General features: G+C 41.3%; 1 long non-coding RNA gene across 1 annotated transcript in view; it reads right to left on the reverse strand.

Annotated features, from left to right (window-relative positions):
• The window catches only part of LOC136686487 (uncharacterized), a 57,307-nt gene extending 46,085 nt beyond the window's left edge, over positions 1 to 11,222 (reverse strand). The window contains exons 1-2 of the long non-coding RNA XR_010800325.1: positions 11,189 to 11,222; positions 10,778 to 10,894 (exon numbers count right to left, since the gene is read on the reverse strand). This is a non-coding gene — a long non-coding RNA (uncharacterized lncRNA). The remainder of the gene's footprint in view (positions 1 to 10,777; positions 10,895 to 11,188) is intronic.
• Positions 11,223 to 16,036: the final 4,814 nt, after the last annotated feature.

Here is a 16,036-nt window from a genome sequence, read left to right on the forward strand (position 1 = left end):
TATATACAGTGCCTTGCGAAAGCATTCAGCCCCCTTGAACTTTTCAAACTTTTGCCACATTTCAGGTTTCAAAGATAAATATATACATTTTTAATTTTTTTGTGAAGAATCAACAACAATTGGGACACAATCGTGAAGTGGAATGAAATTTATTGGATGTGTCAAACTTTAACAAATAAAAAACTGAAAAGTGGGGCGTGCAATATTATTTGGCCCCTTTACTTTGCTGCACTGAAACTCACTCCAGAAGTTCAGTGAGGATCTCTGAATGATCCAATGTTGTCCCAAATGACTGATGATGATAAATAGAATCCACCTGTGTGTAATCAAGTCTCCTTATAAATGCACCTGCTCTGTGATAGCCTCAGGGTTCTGTTCAAAGCACAGAGAGCATCATGAAGACCAAAGAACACACCAGGCAGGTCCGAGATACTGTTGTGGAGAAGTTTAAAGCCAGATTTGGATACAAAAAGATTTCCCAAGCTTTAAACATCCCAAGGAGCACTGTGCAAGCAATCATATTGAAATGGAAGGAGTATCAGACCACTGCAAATCTACCAAGACCCGGCCGTCCCTCTAAACTTTCATGTTGAACAAAGTGAAGACTGATCAGAGATGCAGCCAAGAGGCCCATGATCACTCTGGATGAACTGCAGAGATCTACAGCTGAGGTGAGAGAGTCTGTCAATAGGACAACAATCAGTCGTACACTGCACAAATCTGGCCTTTATGGAAGAGTGGCAAGAAAAAAAGCCATTTTTCAAAGATATCCATAAAACGTATTGTTTAAAGTTTGCCACAAGCCACCTGGGACACACACCAAACATGTGGAAGAAGGCGCTCTGGTCAGATGAAACCAAAATCAAACTGTTTGGCCACAATGCAAAACGATATGTTTGGCATAAAAGCAACACAGCTCATCACCCTGAACACACCATCCCCACTGTCAAACATGGTGGTTTGGGCCTGCTTTTCGTCAGCAGGGACAGGGAAGATGGTCAAAATTGATGGGAAGATGGATGGGGCCAAATACAGGAACATTCTGGAAGAAAACCTGCTGGAGTTTGAAAGAGACCTGAGACTGGGATGGAGATGTATCTTCCAACAAGACAATGATCCAAAACATAAAGCCAAATCTACAATGGAATGGTTCACAAATAAATGTATCCAGTGACAGTGACACTGTTTCCTTACATCCACACACACTATGTTATGTACCTGATAAAGAGTTACAGAAACAGTGCTGTAAACTGTTACACAGGAAACAAACCTGCTGCTGCTAACTTTCTGCATCTTAGAGGTGGACTAGGCATTAGTATTAGGGTTAGCATTAAGGTTGATATATACTTCTGTGTAGACTTGATTCAGAGCCTGTGCAAGAGCCCTATAGCACTTCATCTTAAACAATGTCCATCCAACTACTGACCAATCACAGTCGCTGCGATCTGCATTAACGCAATGCCTAGTTACATTTCTGGAGAGGTGTGCGTCAGGTTACACCATAGAGTCCGTGTTGATGCATTGCTTATGGTGTAGGTTCTATGCTGAAGAATACATTGGGCTTTAGTGTTAAGGTTATTGTAAGTGTTAGGGTTAGGGATTGGGTTAAGGCTGACTGATCTTGCAGAGTAGGTGTCCCTAATTGACGTGCACACCCAGGAATGGTAAATTATATTTTGTATATTATACACACTGTACATACCCCTTCTTTAAGTCAATAGAATTATACAGACCTCAGCACACCTTGGCTATCTGTATAATCTCCAAGCTACAGTAGAGATCTTTTATGCTTTTGTCATGGATTTGTGAAGTTCAAATGTTAGGGAAGCCGAGTCGTGTAGATACCATGAAGTGGAAAAGAATTAGAAGTAGTGTTTTGGGGGGTTAGGTGCTTTGCTTAAGATCACCTCAGCCATGGATGTTCCTGCTGGTCCTGGAAATCAAACCGACTTTCCGGTACGAAGCCCGGTCCATTAACCATTAGATCACAGCTGCCCCTAGCACAATTAGTGATCATGAAATAACTATGAGGGAAAATAAAGAAATGAAATTAATATATGGGAGGCCCCTTTTTGACATATATGTAATTTAGTGACTTTCTTGTAAACACCTTTTTTGTCATTTATTTATTTATTTATTTATATATTTATTTATTTATTATGAAAGTGTCCAACTTGTGCTTTAAAATCCGTGAAACTGATTTCTTTGGTTGATAACATGGTGCTATCTTTCTTTACACCTCTGTGTCACATTTGTGCTGGTCTTCTTGTTGTATTTTGTATGTTTCCATATGGATGGAGTGATTTTGGAATAACTAAATTTACAAATATTTTTTCTTTATAAAAAAGGCAGAGAAAAAAATTCAAAAATATGCAGACATGCAAAACCTAATTTCAAGTCTGCTGCTTTATTCTTTCATTGGCCACATGTGCTCCTCATTAGAACGGGTCAAACTCACATCACAGGGAAAGTGAAGGCCTTCTTTTTTTCTCTTTTAGATGCACAGAGGTCTTTCATGATAAGTTTCTTAGGCCTGTACCGGCCCTTGAGGGCCATGGCCACGCACATCAATCAGTTTTCTAAAGCGAGTGGTCAACATTCACTTATTCACGTCAGCGCGTTTTCTTGTGGTAGTTTATCAAAGTGCCTGATCTCTCCTGCTTGGCTGCAGGCACACATCTTTCTTACTTTCAATATATTTATTTATATATATACTTATATTTCAGACTCAGCTCGCAGCAGCCGCTTAATTTGTGCGCACACTTTAATACACCACATTATGTGGAACAGTCGTAGCCTCCAGCACTGTTCTGGGCTCAAGCTCTACCTGCTCACTGCTGCTCTACAACACTCACACAGTGTATGAACACCACAACTTCTTTCTGACCACTACAGAGCCACTCAAACTGGCCTAATGCAAGTAAGTTTCAGGTACTGAATGTGAATATGAAATTATTCACACAGACTGCCATTCAAAACATGATTGATTCCACTGGCATGTGTTAAAGAGGACATATTCTCTGCCCTCTCCACAAGTGAATACAGTTCTGGAGCTTAATGAAATGTCTATGACATGCTTTTTTCAAAATACCACAAGGATCTAACCCTACATCAATATTCTCCCCCGTTTTAATCAGCTCTGTTCAGAGAACCTGCTTTTGGCGCCTGTGCCTTTCAATGATAATATGCTGATTGCTGTTCACCCCGATCCCAAGTGCACAGCAGTGAGGAGTGAGGAGCAGAAGTTCTGGTTTTAGCCGTTTTTGCTCAGTTCTCTTTCTTCTCTGCTTCTGCTCAGTGCTCTTATTTCTCTGCACTGTGTCTGTTTTGCTGTTTAATCTTGTATTTGCATTCTTACATAAACGCTGTTCCAGTGCTGTCATTGGAGAATCTCAAGCTGGGGGCGTGGCTATTGTAAAGTCTGCAGTGGACGTCAAAGGCAGAGCACTCATTAACCTATGTTTTCCGACTTAGGCAGCTCACAATATTCAGTCTGGGTGGTCTTGTTTCAGCTTTGAAGCTTGGCAGGCTTCAAATGTGACCATTTGAATGTGACCCAACATACACTCAATGAGTAACTTTTTTCAAAATATATCCTCTTTAAGTAAGGGCGGAGGGATAAGTAAATAAATAAAAAAGCCATAGAGAAAAGGACAAGAGCCAGAGGCAGATGTGACCAAAGCAGAGGCCAATACTTTCCACTGGTATCTTGAGTGAGTGAACCCAGGCTGCTTTGTGGGGAAGGATAAAATGACCATGTTTGACCATTGCTGCTGCTAGCCATCCCTTTATCGTCAGTGGTTGCAGCAAGCTTGTGTAACACACCTCAGTGGTGTAGAATGTAATTAAGTGGAGGTGGTAAATGGAGTGTGTCTCTGTGGACAAAACTCAAACTGAAACCTAGACTTGAACCTGACCAGAGAAGACCACTGGGAAACAGCTAAGGGTGGTGTGGGTTACTTTTGACCTGCCCTTAAATTTGTTTATGTTTTGAAACTTTGTTACAGCTTCATACTTTACTCTAGATAGTGTTTAAAAATTACATTACAAATATTTAATAAAATAGATATATGTGAAACACCACTTATTTATGTTATTAAAATATAATGTTAATATATATATGATTCCTAAATAAAAATGTAACATTTATGATGTTGTACATTTGTGTGTGGGGAGGTTGGGGGAATTAGATGTGTGTCTGAAATCCTTCGCAAGACATAGCAAGGATATCCTGAAGGAAGCAGAAGGAGAATCACAGCAGACGTGCAGCACTATTATTAGTTTGCTGATAAAACAGAAAGTCATTTAAGAAAAAAAAAGGAAAGGCGAAGGAAACGATGTGCGGTCCCTGTGGTCCTGAGCTCATTAGTCACATTGCAGCCGGACAGCGTCCGTCAAGACAATGGCCAGAAACGTGAGATCACAGAACACAAGCATGTCTCACAACTTTCATATGTGTGTCCAAAATCTCAAAGGGTCCCTTTGTCAAACAAAGCAGCAGATTAAAGACATCATCAAACTCAAACACACACCAACACCAACACCAACATTCTAAAGGCTAATGTTCATCTGATGAAGACTTCACTGTTCTGAAACCATGACAGTGTTGCCAGATATTCTAGAACATGAGGTAGGGAGAATGCGTTGGAATAAGACACTGAGGTAGAATGTTCTAGAACATCACTGGACAGATCATTTCTAGTGTGAATAAAGGCAGAACATTCTGGAACAAGTCAGTGGAGTCTGTTCTCGAGCAGTGTGAATAGAGAAATATGTGAATGGGGAGAACATTTTTAAAAAGGAGAATAGCATTCTATGACATCTAAATGAGGCAGAATGGTCTGGAGCATTGTAGGAGTACATCCTAGAACAGTATGAATAAAGAGAACATTTTAGATATAGATTGTAAATATCTTAAATCAATCTATGAACAGGTAAAACATTCTAGAACAGTATAATTTGAGGATACTAGAATCAGTGGGCAGAACGGTGGTGCAGCAGGTAGTGTTGCTGTCCCAGGGTCCTTGGGTTGTGAGCCTCGCACCGGGTGACTGTCTGTGTGTTCTCCCCTTAACTACTCCGGTTTCCTCCCACGGTCCATAAACAAACATTGGTAGGTGGATTGGCGACTCAAAAGTGTCCATAGGTGTGACTGAATATGTGAGTATGTGTCACCCTGTGAAGGACTGGCACCCCCTCCAGAGTGTGATCCTGACTTGTGCCCAGATTCTGGGTAGGCTCCGGACCCACTGTGACCCTGAACTTAAGTGGTTACAGACAATGAATGAATGTTAAACAATATTTTAATTCTAGAACAGTGTGATTTGTAGAGACTGTTCTAGAGCAGTGCAAATGAAAAATAACATTCTAAAAGCATTAATGAAGTAAACATTGAAGAACAGTATAAATAGGGACAACATTCCAGAATAGTGTGAATGAGGAGAAAATTCCAAAACAAAGTGTGAATTGGGAGAACATACCAGAACAGTGTTAATGAGGTATATAAATAATGAAGTAAATCATGTAGAACATTGTAAAACTGAAGAACATTCTGGAACAGTGGGAAGGTAATATTTATATGGTTAATGGCTCCTGAAGCAGGGTGTCTTTCAGATTTCCCAGAGCAGAAATCAAAGCCAAACAAAGACAAACATAGTTTCACATCTTACACAACGGCTGCCATTCCCAGAGCGGCCACGTTATTTTTCAAAAGGCAATTAAACTTTATTTACAGAAGAGATAGGATCTTAAATATATTCATAAAAATATTCATAACTATAACTCATTGGTTTCCATCACAGAGCCAGTACACACCCATAGACAATGCTGAAGGAAAATGAAAATCTGGAGAATTCCTTTCCCTTTTGGTCAGAGCGTGAACAATGGAAGATGGCCTTATCTGCAGTGACCTTGACTTAGAAAATATCCAAAGTGTCCCCTGATCTCTGGCCTGCTCCACAAGGTCAAGAAACAGAGACGGAAGTCCTGCTGATGAGAAATCTCCTTCCTTTCAGAATGAAAACGCAAGCCTTGTCATCCTGAAACTCTAGCTGTGTTCTCTTGCTCCCTTTTCCTTCAGACAAAACTCAGGAACAGATGCACATCCTTGGCCCAGAAAGGCGACCCAGCCCTCGTTGCCATGAGCCATTTCCAGGGCCATTCATTCCAGATGTGCACTAATAAAGGGAAGCTGTTTTACTGATGCCATCGATGGGCTAGGCCCTGATTTTCACCGGCTCTGTTTTTTGAAGCTTTCAAGCGACTTCCTGCACACTTCAGAGAGCCTGGAGGAAGAAACACAGCTTCAGAATGTGGCATGTTTTCTAAATAGAGAAGCAGATCCTCAAAGAGATGGTTTTTAATAGAACCTCCACACAGCGGCAGGTTCTGACGTAAGGTGTCTAGCAGCTATGTGCTCTGGAACTCTGTGCACCTTGGGCTGATCGGATAACTATCTGATCAAGAAGAAGCCAAGTGATAATATAACCAAGATGTTAAAGAGATGTGTTGATATCCACCCACTTGGGTCTCAGTTTCCCAAAGGCTTTGTAGCACTAAGACCACTTAGAAATGGTGGAGAGGGAGAGTAGAATGTGAAGCTCACTCTACCATTCAACAATAATCTTTGGGATCGGATGCTTGTGGGAAGGTGATTCAGGACGTGGTGCAGCAGTAGGGTGTAGGGTTGTTTTTTTTGTTGTTGTTGTTTTTTTTGTCATAACTTTGACATACAATACCAACTGTCCTTCATTATGTAAGCTCCATGATGAACTGACAAAACTCCACATCTACTGAAAATAAAATCTGCAACCATTCTGGAGGTAAGAGTGTTTTGTTTCACTGGGATGGTATGGAAATATGTTTAAACCCAAATGAATCCGACATCTTCAACTCTTAACCGTAAGCATTCTACACACGTACAATAGTGCACTAGGGCCCATAAACATCCATCCCTGGCACCCAAGGAGCAGTTGAGGGTTTTGAGCAAGGCACCTCAGCCATGGACTGAGGGAGAAGTTTTATTGTCAGTCAAACCACCTACTTTCCAGTCACAAGCCCTCTTCTCTGACCATTAGGCCATGACTGCCTCAACAAATGAGTACATATTTTTGCTGGACCGCTTACAGGGCCGGCCTAGAAGATGCATTTTCTCCTACTGACTGACTCCTAGTACTGAACGCACATGCGCGAGTAGGAACTGTTAGTTCAGCTGTATTTCCCAGAGAGAACTTAAGGTGTTGCTACTATACCATCTGTTTTTAGTTCAGCCATATTTCACATTTCAGTTTGTGAACTAAATTTGGAAACATTCGGCGTGTTTCCATTGAGACAAACGTTTGCAAACCAGAAAAAAATTGCTCCCATCTTGAACCAAAGAACAGTACGTTCTTCAGCATGAATCGTGGCTGAATAATAGCAAATAAGACAGGAACATGCACTGTTTGTGTGTGTTTCTGGGGCTGTGTTTGGTGCAACACCATGCGCATTGGCCAGAGCCCCGGCTCAGCGTTGGTTAGTTCACAAGCTCAGCAGGACTGCTCTGAACTCTGCAACATTTACACACATATTGAATATGAATATGTAATTTTAACTCTTAAAATCAACAAAATGTTCTTGGTCTTTGTTCTTTGGCAGCAGATCATCTAGTATGTATCTTTAAATAAAATGAACAAGAAAAACACTGATGCTGGTGTTATATACTGTATTATGAACAAAACCTTGTCCTCTGTTTTCATTTATGCATTTATTAGTCCTGCCCTCCATATTTTCTGTACAACACAATCACATAATAAAAACCACATGTAAACAAAAACATTGATATGAAGCACCAAAGTTTCTCCAGACTGTCCAACGACAAGGATATGTATTTTTGGCTTTCCTGTTTTTGAAACACCAGAAACACCTCTGTGACAATGGCTATATGGCCAATGGAGGTCCGGCAAAACTAGGCTTGCCTAGTTTCTCTTTGCTCTTGTTTACAAAAAAGTTGTATTGTGATTAGCCATCTGCCTCCTTGGTCCTTTTGCATGTCAGTCCAATGTAGTAGGTGGTTCTTGGTCATGTCAAGTGGAAAAAGGTGCCAGACTCTCCAGGGACTCTTTGGGGAGAGTCTGGCGAGACAAGGGCTAGTTTTAAGGGTTGTTTAAAGGCAGAGCCTTTGGCAACCTGGGTTGCCAAATATTCACCGGAACATCCAGCATTATGAACAGTAAGGTAGTAGTATTCACAGTAAAGAACCTCAAATCCCAGGTTAAGTATGATGGTGGATCTGTGACGTTTTTGAGGCTGAGGGGAAACTTCCTGGAAACCTTGGTCTTATGGACAGCTAAGGCAGCCAGTTGAAATTGTAAATGGCACTGGAAGGAGTTTTTCTAAATATTATCTGGAAAAGGGATACAAGGGTTGCCGAGTGCAACACAGGTGTGTGGTGTGTGTGTGTGTGTGTGTGTTAGTCTGTGTATGTGTGTTGGTAAAGAAATGGGTAATCGGTGTTGTAAAGTAGAAGAACATTTGGAACAGGTGATGAACACAGAAAAGCTATTTTTTAGATCTCTCTCCGCTCTCTCTGCCTTGCTATGGGGATGGTGTTGCCAAGCAGCCCCACATTTGGCAGCTCAATCACTAAGCAGCTAGACACTCGTCAGTGAGTGTGTGTGTGTGTGTGTGTGTGTGTGTGTGATGGTCCATCAAGCTCTGTCAATTCCACTATCACTCAGTGTGCTGGCACATCACCTGCTGAAGTGTGTGCGAGTGTTTTTGTGCGTAAGGCCACTTGGGAGTGGTCTCTTGGCCAGTGAGTGTGTGTGTGTGTGTGTTGCTCTTCTGACCCTAGAACAGACAGACTCCTCCCCCTCCAGAGGAAGAGCGTGAGGCCAAAACCATGAGGAGGAAACAATCTAACAAACAAAACACTACAAATGTCCAAAAATAGAGGTAAACAAACCCCTCTGGACCAAAAACAACATGATTTATTCCTTTTTTTCCCCCTACCTGCTTATGGAATCACGGTGTATTGCTTTGTTCTGCTGCAGTTCCTGTTTGTTTCATGTTTTATTTCAAAAATAAAAATAAAATCATATTTAAAACTATATAATGAATTGCTTAAGAAACCTTCGTATTGCTCTTGTGGCCACATAAAGACTCAGTCATTCAGCCATTCATCTTCTGTAACTGACTACTGATGAGAGTGATGGTGGGCTCAGAGCCTATACCCAGAATCATTGGACAGTTTCACACACTCACCCAGCATTTCCAGAGTGCAGTTATGTGAGAAATATCACCATGCTGACACAAGCTGGTTTGTTTACATCGACACTGTAGTCTATACAAAGCTACCTGCTGATGTAGAGTCTGAGTGTCTTGTTTATCACCTCTCGTACTGCCGTGTTTCCATCTTCACCACAAACAGGCCTGATAGGCATTTAATTATTATGCAACCATTTTTTTTATATTAAATGTAACAGACCTGTATCAAGGTAAAATTAAAGGACTGTAAACTGCGTGACTGTTTGAATGGGTAAATAATTGAGCCATTCCAATTATAATAAAATAAATAAATCAGTCAATCAAATTAAAACATAGATAACTAGTATTCTATTGTTCTAAGGGCTCAGTTTTGAATTAAAATAATAAAATAACAAAATAAAACAATTCAGCACAGTGTTAGACAAAAACATCTCTAAACATTAAGAAATGAAGAAGAATTACAGTAAAAAACTGTAAACGGTTGCAGGGCAAAAGTACACAGAAAGTTGGGGGAGAAATATAATACTGTTCCTAATCTTTTGGAGCTTAGACTTATAATTTAGGTTATATTTAATATTAGGGCTAATGTTTATTATTAGGAAAAGATTTGAGGGTTATTCTCCACACTGGGTATTAACAGAGCTCATCTACAAAGAGCGGACTACATTTAGTACACTTTGTATGAACCCAGGAATGGCCTTTCGGTCAAATACATAAAAGCTCACATTTAGATCAGGCTGTGTTGATCCGTAATCTGTTTTCTTTACTTCGTTACTGCGTTCGCGTCCTGCTACAGTCACTGTGCTCAGTCTTGAAGTGTGAGGATAGTGTGTTTATCTTCCGTCAGACTGGGCCTCTGTGTTTAAATGTAGGATCAGAGCGGAGGTGTGTGTGTCCCCTGTAAATATTTATGACATGGATTTTTATTGATTGCTACATTTCAAATAAACGGAGAACAAGTTGGTGACATATTTCTGTGCTGATCCTTCGCATGTACTTAGTGTTATCTATCCACATGATGAATATGCATCGGCCTTTCCATGAGTCTGAGAGAGGTCACAGTAAGAAATGTACAACTCCAGAGATGTTGGAGATCACAGATACTTCTTCAAGTGATCAGATTTCTCTCTCTATCACACCCACACTAACACAATTCACAACTAGCATGCAGGCTCATTAAAAACTAAGTTCTTGCCAACACATTTAACTGAATGTCAGGACTGGTCTCTGATTTGGTCTGGTTCTGTGTTTGGATCTTGTGCTGTGGTTGTCATGTGCTCTGCTATAAACTCTCTTTACCCTATTCCAGCAAAAGATGTATATAAGCCTTTTTTAATGGTGCTCAGTTATGCCAGGTTTAGTTATATATATTAATATATTCACAGGAAAAACTATAAATGTTTATTATTCATAACACAATCACCCAATTTGCATATGAATAGAATTCACACTAAATATGTATATCTATTAGCGTGTACTTTTGACCAGCCAGTGGTTTAACATCCCAAATAAAGAACTAGACAGTACTCACCTGCAACTCCACTGTTTTATTTAATTGCTAGCCTCTCACTCATGATGTCTGGTGGGGAAAGGTGAGCAGTAGATTGGTGCACGGACGGCTTGATGTTATCAAGTGATGAAGGAAGGCCTGTAGTTAATTGGAGTTGGAGAAATTCCACTAATGTCCTTTGTGTCAGATGATATGGATCAAAATGTCCATGGCTTGGGGCGTCAAAAGTCCTTATTTGCCATTAAACACAGTATGAATCTCCCCTAGAAATTGTTATAAATAAATCAATAAATTAGTTAACTTCTTTGTTTCTTGTGTTTAAAAGAATGTATCACTGAATATTAACTATAAACTAGTTTCAACAATATTCTATAATGTTAAGCAAACCTCAATTTCCCATATCTTTAGGTTTTAAACAAAACATTCACTTACTTCCAGCAGATGACCAATAAACCCACACCTCTCTAACCCATCTGAGGTGCTTCTTCTGTTTCTTTAATTTGATTTCCTATAAACCAATAACTGCCATCCCATGGCCAGGTAAGGTATAACATGACTGTAACCAAGATGATTGTTCCCCTTATCCGTGTCCCTTAAATTGAAGTTTACGAATTTACTAACAAATAAATAAATAAATAACTCTTTAAAAAAGATTCTAAAGATGCTTCCTCACCAGTAGCTGCTGTCCAGTTTCTCAGTGTCTGTAAATGAAAAAAAGAAAAGTTTCTGTCTGGTTGGTTACACTAAAATAAATGACACCTGGAGGTTTTCACAGAACTCCAAACGAATGTTAAAAAGTGTGAACCAAGATGAGGATGTTGCTCTATTTTTGCTGGGAATATGTGGGTAATAGTGATTATTTTTGTTGTAGATGGAACTGACTCTAAATTCAGGACAGTGCTAACTGCATGAAACTAAACATAGAGCGAAATTATTACAAAACTAAACAACTGATATACTGAATAAAAACTTCTGTCACGTACAAACAAGCTCCCCCTCAAACACACCATTCCACAAAGACACAGAGATTCTGAATGTTAACAAACCAGAGAATACATAGATTTCATAGGCATTTACATTGCTTTTAAGTCCCGTTTATGCTCCAAGTTCAAACCTACAATGTAAGCAGTGAATAGTAGACATAAACCCTGTGATTTAGCCTGATATGTACCTGCCCAGGAATATAACTATCTATCTACACAGTTGTATTTACTCCATTCTTCTTCTCCCTTATACACTATTACTTGTCTTCACCTCTCTCTCTCTCTCTCTCTCTCCCCTCTGATCCTCAGACATGTCTTGGCCGCCGGTTCTCAGAGCCTTACGTAAACCCCCCCACTGTCACATCTACTATTTTTTGCGCTGAGACAGCTTGACAAATAAGTGATGACCACTCACATTTTTAATTTAGGAGACTGATGAAAAATTAAGCATGGCAATTCGAGACCTTGATTTAAAAACAAGATCCCCCCCCACCACCACCACCACTGACCTCCTCCCTCCCTCCCACCCTCCTCTACCCCACACATACACACTTCACACTAGCTCTTTCATCCCTCTCCCTCCCACCTCGCCTCCATCCCCCCTAGCCCTGTCTCTGTTTTGCACGTCGTCCAGCCGACATCACATCAGCGCTCGGCCTGTCGCCGAGTCCAGAGACTTGACCTGGCAGTGGCACACAGTATGTGGAGGTTGCCAATCCAAACGTGTCTCTCTAAGGCTACGTAGCACCATCCTCCAAACTTGCTGTGGTGTCCCCTGTTCTCCTCCTCTGTGCTTAGCTCAACTATTAATAGAGTGGGATGGCTGTGTGTTTGCCTTTGGAGCTAAGCAGAACTGATGTCTCTACTTGTGTCACTGTCACTGAGGAGAAGCAGGAACACCATTAACAACCACTGGTGCCCACCCGTCTTTTATGAGTGTGTGTGTGTGTGTGTGTGTGCTATTGAGCATGTTTAGATGTGCTTGATGGCCACCCTGGCTCTCCCTAGCACTGAAGTTTTAAACGTAGACCCACACAGAGATGGATTTGGGTTATCCCTCTGGTCTGAATTATGGCACTTTTCCACTGCATGGTCCCTACACTACTCTACTGGACTCTACTCTACAGAAGGTTCAAACACTCCTTGGATTTATGGCTGATGAAAAAAAGAGCTGGATGCTGCAACAAGGAAGAAGTGGAAAAGTTCCATTAGTTACCACTTAGGGTGCCTATACACTAGACAATATGTTCAATGCATATGCAAGCAGTGCTTGTCCATCATGGCTGGAGTAGAAGCGGAGTTTGTATAGTGGGGAACAAGGCTCTCTGTCCAATGTGTGATCCTGCCTTGTGTCTAGTGATTCCATGACCCTGATCTGGTCAAGCTAAATGAGTAAATGAATAAATGTACACACACTAAAGGGCTTTCCCACCCTCCTCCAGAAGTTCCAGAGTGCGGTTTCTGCAGTGCTGAGCCCAGAGTAGCAAAGATAGAGACTTTGTTCTCCATTTTATAGGTCAGTGGAGCCTCATAATGGTTTGAAGATGTACTTTTAAAGCAAAAATTCTACATAGTGTTATATTAAGGAATTTTTGACGCCAGTTTAAGATTCCTGAATCTTGATTCTAAAGATCTACCAGTTTGGAGAGCTCATCACAAATAGACCCTGTTGCTCTTCATTCCAGGTCAGATGGGTCCAATTAAACTTGGAGCAAGACTCTGTAGGGGACTAGAACTGGCCCCTACTGATGTAGAGATTTTAGGAAAAGCCCTTGAAGTGATATGGGATGGTAATGTGATTATCGAAAGGTCTGACCTCAGCAATCTTCTTCCTATAACGTCACTCAAAGACTCCTTTTTTACATTACAAAGAAAATTCGGTGAGCTACAGGTGAATATGACCCCATGCGTTTTTTGACCAGTACTTGGTGTAAGATCAGGTTTAAGATTTTGGAATTTTCACCAGTTCACGAGTTTGTGTCTGATCAGCTGAGTCTGACTAAACTTGACCCTCACATCTGTCGTCTGCCCAGCCGCTCTGCCCCAGAGCTTGCCCTGCAGCCCGGCCGGACAAGTTGGCTTGGTTTCTGAAGGGGGGTTGGCTTTCCCCTGCGCTGCTTTGGTCTTGTTTTCTTTGGAAGCAGCACGACTCTGTGGTTGCTGTGCCCCTTTTTTCCGAGGCGTTAAAGGTGGAGTGCCTTCGCCATCTTTGAGCCCCCCAACACACACACATCCTGCTGCAGCCAGCTGTTCTTCATCAATTTTTCTCACCCGCGCAGCTGCAAACGTGAATAATCCATGATGTCTTCTGTTGAAAGGGTCGGCTTCGGCTTCGTCTCTCTCTCTCTCTCTCACACACACACACATTTTCTGTCTCGCCCTGTCTCTTGCCGTGCTCTCTCCATTGGCCCCTGAGGCAAAATTTCACCAGGCTTCACTCAATGTTTAACACGGCGGGTTTCTGTGGACGGAGCGTCCAGATGAGTGCTTCACCGTGACAGGGTCAGGCTGCCAGTAACGGGCCCTGCAGCGCTCTATCAATCGCAGCCTCACAGACCAAAGCACTTACCTTTAACCAAACATGCCTTACCTACTCGCTCAGGAAAAAAAAAAAAAAAAAAAACAAGCGGGAGATGAAGAAGAAGATGGGGGTCGGCCAAAAATAAAATAAAATAAAATATAAATAATATAAACAGGCAAAAGAAACGGAAAAAGCAAGAAGCCTGTCTTTACTTGGTCGTCGCAATCAGCAGACCCCCGTGACGAACCGCAGACGGGACTGACAGCCCACCTGTCGAGGAGGCGTGTGGGCAACCAGAGCAGAACAAAGACAAAGGTGTGAGAGTGAGAGAGCGCGAGAGAGAGTGTGAGAGAGAGAAGGAGCGAAAGGCCCCTAATAATGGTCTGAGCCTGAGCTTGACGTGAGATGTAAAGTGACAGCGGACAAGTCATCCATTATTTATAGCCCCCGAGCTGGAGTATTTATTTTTTCAGCGGGCGCGAGCGGTGAGGGATCGTGGCACAAAACAAGCAGCCAGTCACAGCCCATTCCTCCGACTGTCAGCTCGGCAGGCACGCACGCTCCTGCTAACGTTAGCAAGAGCTGGACAAGGGGTAGCAGCTGCCAGCGTCTGCCCATCGCTCCTCAATCACGCCGCCCCAGGGCCAAAGCCCCTGAAACCATGAAGAAATTACACAGCCCCTGAAGCCCTTCGGAGAAACACCTGGAGTTAGCAGAAACGTGACGACGCTATTGTTGCTAATGCACTACACACATCTGTGCCTGGGGAGTGGTGCGCTGGGGGAGTTCTCTTTCACACACTTTCTTGAAATTGTCAAAAATGTTGGAATGGCTCAAAAGGTATGTAACAAAGCCATTAATGACTTTTCAGCAGAGGGTCACAGAGTAAATGTGTGACCTCTTCTGGAAAGGAGTCCTACTTCACCTTGCAGATGCTTGATAATATCACATGATAAATTATAATAATAATCTTTTTTGTTTGTATAGCACCTTTCATACACAGCTCAAAGTGATTTACAGAAATACATTAAAAAAAAGAAAAAAAAAAAATATATATATATAATCTGAAAGAATGAACAGTGTAACTATAACTGAAATAAATACATAAAATGGTAAAAATAAAAGTAAATAAATAAATAACAGGAAAGACTATAAATGAACATTACAACATTACAATGAACACCTCTCCAAGGCTTTGGAATTCATAGTTACAAATATGTTTTAAATACTCTTTTATAAAACTATTAAAATATTGAAACATTTTGTGAGAAATGCGTTTAATCATAAAATATATTCTTCGTTGTTACCTACCATTTTACACCAGAAGTGAAGAAAGTTTCATCTTTTGACGTGATAAAGCCATCAACCCATTTTAACACTTCTTCAAATGTTTTAAAGTGCACATCAGCTAACTCACTGTTCGGAACGAATGATATTCGGAAAGGGGCTGTGTATGGGCTACACGCAGAATGCCCCAGGACGTCCCAACCAAGTGTCAATAATGTTTCCTTGACTGACTCACCAATGTGAGCCCTAGCATCGTCATGAAGTAGTTTCTCTTGATGCAGTCCTTCACATCAGTAGTCACAGCATTAACAGTTTTGCCCAGTTCCAGAAGTTTATAATACATCACACCCTTAAGATTCCATTCAGATATATACACTTTGTTTTGTTTGTTTGTTTGGGATTGTCATATAAATCCACTTTTCATCATCTGTCCTGATTTTCCACAGGACAAGACTCTCCTTGTTGTTTGTTACATATTCAAATACTTCA

This window comes from Hoplias malabaricus, chromosome 1 (assembly GCF_029633855.1).
Source record: "Hoplias malabaricus isolate fHopMal1 chromosome 1, fHopMal1.hap1, whole genome shotgun sequence".
In the NCBI taxonomy this organism is placed as follows: domain Eukaryota; kingdom Metazoa; phylum Chordata; class Actinopteri; order Characiformes; family Erythrinidae; genus Hoplias; species Hoplias malabaricus.